The following is a 6,894-nucleotide window of genomic DNA, read 5'->3' as shown; positions in this document are numbered from 1 at the left end:
CGCAGACCGACCAAGACTAAACGCAAAGTATCTGTATCTTTTGCCGACAGGTCCAAGCGCGGCTTGAAAGATTGAAGCGAACTCGAACATCGGTGGTGCGAATGAAGTGGTTGGGGTCACACTTATACGGATATTCCTGAAGTTCAGGGGTTGAGGTCACCGCTAGACCAGCCGTATAAGACAGCATTTATGTTTTATAAGTTAGAATGTCTTATATTTAAATATTTCATTTATTCATATCTACCAACCAGGAAGGAAAAATATTTTTTGCTTAGCTTTATAAATTCTAAATTATTTTTACTATTTTCCTATATACAAGCCTGGTATCTAAAACTCTGTGACTTCTGCAGGCCGTACTCGTATCTTTTAGAACATCTCTACTTCGTTTTTCCCAATCGTTCGTGAGGAAATCGTCTATTTCTCTCACAGCATCCACGATTCGGCGCCAGAGAGGTTTGTGACTCTGATAATTGTGCAGACGCACTCTTCTACGGCAATCTTTTCATATAGCTGAATATGTCTTCGAAGAGTGGCGCCACCAGAGTATCTTAATGCCTTATACCTATAAGAGCTGTATAAGCTGGCCTATAAGAGCTGTATAAGTCTGTTATAAGAGCTGTAGAAGATCTACTTTCGAAGCTGAATGGATTTAGAAGAGATACAGCATATAAGAGCTGTATAAGCCATGATTATGAGAGTCCTAACCTAAGAGTTCTACTTCACAGATAATATTTAAGAGTGGGCTTCAAACTTTTTCGAAGTGTTTGTTGTTGTCTCGAGTGTTAGGCTTTTGGTTATGAAAGTAAAAGTAAAAGTATTTCTAGAGCTGCGGGTGTGAGACAAAAACTTCATTGAACAGCAGCAAAAATATATATCCTAGAAGTTTTCGACTTAAGTGAAAGTGCCAGCAATGAGATGAATTAGAAAAAGTTTCCGAAGGCAGAAATATTTGAGTAATAGGAAATGAATTGACCGAGATTCTGGATTACCTAGAGTGGGTATCAAAAGTTATGGGGCGGCAGGAAAACATATTTAAAGAACTCATAATCCGGTTAGGATTTGTGGCAAGTTGGGACGAAGAAAAACTGCCTAAACAGGGGTGTCATCTCCTACAACGCTCAACTGAACAACTACCTTTGGGCAGATTCTACTGGGAAATTTAATTAAGCCCGATTTAATTTGCCTGCCACTTGGACAAATCGTTTACAGGTCATCAACATCAAGTTAAATATTTAAAATCAAACAGTTCTCCGCACTTCGGAAATTCCCATTTCGATGGGAAACAAACAAAAACTGACGTGCACTCTTATGCTCGAATATCTCCACCATATGATATTTTCGTATAGTGGATTTTATTTTTAAAATTAATTAAATACCTCGCACATCTCGACAACACAAATCGCAATGCACTCGAGTTTTGCTTTTGCAGCTGATGAATTGCAATAAAAATGCACTTCAATGGAAAACAAAAATACTTTCTGAAAAATTGAAGCCAAAGCTACGGGCCAACTTCCTCCCCCCATCCATGACATCGGTGGAAAAAAAGCAAACAAGTTGGAAGAGAATCAACAAATATGTTTGTTTGTCTGTGCATCTGAATAATAAAAATATAACGTGAGTGAAATGCCAGAGAAATATACATCAAGGACGTGTAACTGGCTCATGTTACTCGCGATCAGTGCGGTTTTATAAAAAGAGTGGTAAAAGGTAAACCAATTTTCAAAATGCAGTTAAAAGAATTAAAACTGAATGGTTTTTACTTTATTTGAAAATTCCAGGCATAGATATAAAATATTTACTAATGATGATATTCAATATAAAGTGATACAAATAAAACTGCTCTTAAAGCGATATTTTATCTGAAACTACATAGATTGTTAATAATTCCCTGAATATAATAACTTATAAAGGAGATTGGAATATGGTATGCGGTATTTATCACACCAAAACCATGAGGCCGGATTATGATTATGATTTGGACAACCACTAGCGCGATTTTTGATGTGTGAAATGAGCTGGCCAGGACAGCCAGGGGGGGGGGGGGGGGGGGGGGGGGGGATGTAATGGATGGATATAGATACAGCCTGAATAATGTGGGGCTCAACTAGTGCACGGGCTGGCTTTATTAATGGCTCATAATGACTTAAGTGAAATTACTGAAGCGTAACTCACCGCGCTCCTCGCTATCTGGCCATCTCTGTCTGACCCACTCGTTCCGACTCTTTCCTTCTCTTTCCGGCCCTTTCCGCCTAGCTGGCCCATTTCAGCTGCAACCATAAACGGCGAGAATTCCCACGCGGCATTTAATATTCTGTTGCCCGAGTAAATTTTACCCCCTCCCCTTTGAACCCACCCCCTTTTGGCCCGGCTAACATGTTGCTTCTTCCTCGCGCCGCTTGTTGTTGCCACTGCCACTGGTGATGGTGGTGCTGTGCAAGTTGTTAAGGTCAGTTCATATATTATGCTTTGCCAGGCAAAAGGTGCCATAAGTCTGCCGCCATGTGCAGGGTGTATGAGTAGTTTTCCCCACCCACCCACTGCCACCAGGCCTTTGTCTCTGTCCATGGGCAACTGTTGCCTACTTTCCCGCTTTCACATTTCCTTTCCCTTTTCTGTTCTGGCCGTGTTCTGTTCGGTTCCCTTTTGCCTGCTAATTAAGCGAAATTTTGCGTAATAAGCTTGCCTGTAATTTGCGCCATCTTTTTGCCTTTTCTTTTCTGCCATTTTGTGTGGAACAGTGTGTGTGCTGTGTTACTTTCTCCTTGGCCATTCTATGGTTTCTGTTAACTGTCATCAAGGTGTTCATTGACTTTGTTATTATACCTCAATGAATTTTGGGGAGTGGCCGTACAGGGAAAATCTTAACAGATAGATGGCAAGCAATTACTCCACTGACTTGCCAGGAAAAGTTCCTCAAGCTCGAGTTTGTATAAGTCCATTGATTAACTGGGCTTCCAATTATGCCTAGGCAGGGAAAACTAATAAGACTTGATTAACATAACAATGAAACTTATATGGGGATTTCCGAATATATGATATTTTGTCATTTATAATTCATTTTAATCACGAAGGCTTGAATTGAAATCAAAGATCAACTTACCAATTAGGAATTTCCATCATCTAATAATTAAGATGCAAATAATAAAATTAGTTCTAGGATATTACATATATTATGGTACATAAGTATATATATAAATATAACAATATAAAACAATACTTAGTAGGCAATGTATGATTCCAAGCATATATGTAATATTTCGTTAATTTAAGGCCCAAAAATCTTACGATTTGTTAATTCTCCAAGCTTCTTATACCCAATATTTTGAATGAATCCAATAAAATTAGTTGGAGAATATAATATTTCTTTAATTTAAAGCCCCAAAAACCGCGCAGCAATGAATAAAATTACATTTTTAGCGCCACAAAAAGCATTTTCCAGCTCCGTTCACACACCAGCAGCGCCGCAGTGAACCCAAATCCGAAAGATACTCATATGCACTTCAATTCCGAGCCAACAGCTCACTGCTAATGTGTGGCTCAAACCTGTGCCAATGTTTGCCACTGATAAGTACGCATTATTTACGCTACGCCTAACTCGGTACACGCATAATTTCATCAAAAATTCACACCGCCAGACAACAACAGCGAAAAAGTATAATGAAAAAGCGCTGAAGAGCTGGTCCAAAAAAAATTGTAGATAATCATATTGTGAAATTTTTAACACCTGCTGCTTGTTGTGGTTTCTGTAGCCCCTCACCCGCCAATTTTTATGCGCTGCGAGTGGATATCAAGCAAAATAATAAAGGCATTATTTACGCAGGCATGGCGACAAAAAGCCAAAATGTCATTACACACAGACACACACGGGTGGTGTTGTTGGTGTTGTTCCAACACATGTAAACAAAACCATTGAATTAAACCAAAAATTAGCATCGATTTAAGTCAATACCCTGCGAATTATCCCCACGGCTTACCTATGTATGTCCCCCGGAACGACAGACCCCCAAAACTCGCCACGACTTAGCCCGCTTATCAGTTACGGCAACCCGAGCAAGGAACACAAACAACCTACACAAACAGCAGGTCCTACGAAACACCTCGCCCAGCCTGGCTTTAAACAAATTTTGAGCATAATTTAAACATGTGTTGGCCCTCTGACCCCCCGCCTCCTCCTCCGCGAGAAGTGACTACGTATCCCTACGTACACACTGCGTATACTTAATCCCTTTTAATCCGCATTTCGGCAACGTGTGTGCCTACATAACCCCGAACAGGAAAAACACCAACAAGGACCTCCCCCGCTGCCTTGGTCCGCGAAACCAGCAGCAACAACTGCGAAGTGCAAATGCAAATCACGCCGCAGTCGCTGATAAGGTGGCCTGGTAATAGTAGTATCTCCCAACCAGACTGTCCTCGTTCCTCCCCTTTTTTTTGCGGATTTTCAAGTGGTTTCGCGACTCGACGGTCGCAGTTGTCAGCCGGCAGAGATCCTTGATAGATGCGAGTGTAAACTTAAGTGCCTTTCTGGGGGCTGAATAGCAATCTTTAACAAGATAATCACACAGGTTGCTTTTGTTTCGAGGGAAGAACTTATGGTAAAAGTTGATAAGGATCTGCTACTCATCATTATGAAATATGTGAAAAGAACATACTCGTTAATAAGTGATCTTGGAAAAATAAGATAGCGCATGATAATATGGCTAGCATTTGACAAAACTATTGATTTTTACTTGGCTTTTATTTTAGTTAAAAAGCCTTAAGTTAATAGTTGACATATTAAAGGACATTTTATGTTAAATAATATAATGATTTAGGTTTCCAGTTTTAACAATAAAGTTTATATCTTTTCTCCAGCCTCCTTTACTTGTACTTCAACATAAATACAAAAGTATTTTAATTAATCCGTTTTATAATTTTCCTAGCTAATTTAACACATTTTAAAAGACAACTGATCAAATCTCATAGGCTGCGTAACTTTTAAAGGACTCTCTTTTATGTTATTTAACTATACCCAGTTAAAAATTCTTTTCACATAAAATACTGCTAGGATTATTATTACAAAATGGTATTAGATAGAAAAGAAAACATCCAACACACATCGCCTTTACATTTATGTTTATTTATTTCGAGCAACAAAAATTATATTGTATGATTTTTGATATACCGCAATCCTAAAAAGGTTATTTAAATTTCATATTTACCAAACAATAAACTCAGATAGAAAATCAAGGTATTTATGTGATGAAAGCATCTACGAACGAGAGTAGTTCGTATTTATAGTTTGTCTTTCTTCCCATCTACCTGTCCAGAATCAATGGAAGGGAAAAGTAATATTCCTTTGCTTTGCCCCCGTTCGCAAATCAGCTTTTACTTTGACGCACTGACATCTTGGATGGGGTTTTAGTTTCTATCATTTTATTCCTTTGCATTTACTTACAGAATTTAATACATACAATATTAATTTTCATCATAAAAAAGACTTTTGTGGCAGTGAGCGAAAGATATGGATAGATTCTGTTGCTGAATGTCATAAATGTTGCATAGCACACACGAAGACGGAGAATAAAAATAAAATAAAATAAAATAAAATGCAAGCTGGAAAGTAGTAAACCGTAAAGCTCTGGCCGGGCACAAAAGACAGGGCCGAAAGCAGTTACACAATTTATGCATGGCCAAGACCCCCTCAAGCCCGAAACCCCCCACATTTTGTTGCATTCAACGGCGTCTTAGAGAGGCTCTCGCCTGCCTATTGTAAATGCAGCTTAGAATTTGTTGCAAATAAAGTGAAATGGCAACGGCTGCTTGGAAATTCCACATCCACACTCACCCTCAAAACTCGAAGAAAAAAGGCCAGAAAAGAAGGGAAAAAATTGGCAATTTAACATTTGACGTTTTCTACGAGACTTGTTCAAACAATATACTTGGGAATTTGTTTTAATGCTCTGGCGGGGATCGAGGGGTCGGGGTCAGTGGGTAGGTGCGAAGGGTTACTTCCCAGCTTTTCTCCGACTTTCCTTAGCTTGTACCACGGAGCCCGAGGACGTTGGCAACTTGCAATAATGGCTTTAAATTTTTATTAGATGACGACGCTTATGCGCCTTAGTTGCCTACAGTTGTGGCCCCCCTCCAGGACTCCTCTACTCCTGGACTCCTGGACTCGTCCTGAAATCCCCGACTCCTTGCAGCCTGAAATGTTGAAATGTTGTTGAGAGTTTCAGGCAGTGTGTGTGGACGTGTGTGCCAGTGCATGGCAGTTGTTCACGTCGCACTGGCCACGTGTTCAGACACACTTATGTGTATATTAGACGCCGGGAGGAGTGCCTGGGGGAGCCACCAGGTAGTCCCCTCTCGACCTGTCCATGTATAAATATATACACTAATTGCCAAAAATAGGGTTAACAGAATAGCTAAACAATGGTCGTCTTCAAGTCGATGAGGAAATGCACTTGTAAACGGTCAGTTCCAAGCAATATAGAAATAACAAGTGTGGCTACAGTCTATTTCTATGAAATCATTGGAAATTGAAAGAAAAAATTGGTAAAACTAAATTATATCTGTTTGAAACCCCATTAATAAGAATCTCATATTAATTCATTGGATTACTAATTATTAAATAATCTAAGACAGACAAGGAAGCTTAACTCGTCCAAAACGTATTGAATATTTATTATTTTGAATGCAATCTATTAAAGGTTTTTTAGTTATAATATGTAGCATTAAATTTTTAATATTTATTTAACAGTATGCACAGAAATATACATGTGAACATTTAATATCCTAAATTTCAGTATTGTCCTTTGTTTTTTTTCACTTTTAACTATTTTCACTTTTTAAAGCATACTTTTCAGAGCGCATTTTGTGAAAACGGTCCTTGATAAGAATGCAACTAACGAG

Source organism: Drosophila subpulchrella, chromosome 2R, assembly GCF_014743375.2.
Source record: "Drosophila subpulchrella strain 33 F10 #4 breed RU33 chromosome 2R, RU_Dsub_v1.1 Primary Assembly, whole genome shotgun sequence".
Lineage (NCBI taxonomy): Eukaryota > Metazoa > Arthropoda > Insecta > Diptera > Drosophilidae > Drosophila > Drosophila subpulchrella.
The sequence above is the reverse complement of the archived record's forward strand: the minus strand, read 5'-3'. Positions refer to the sequence as shown.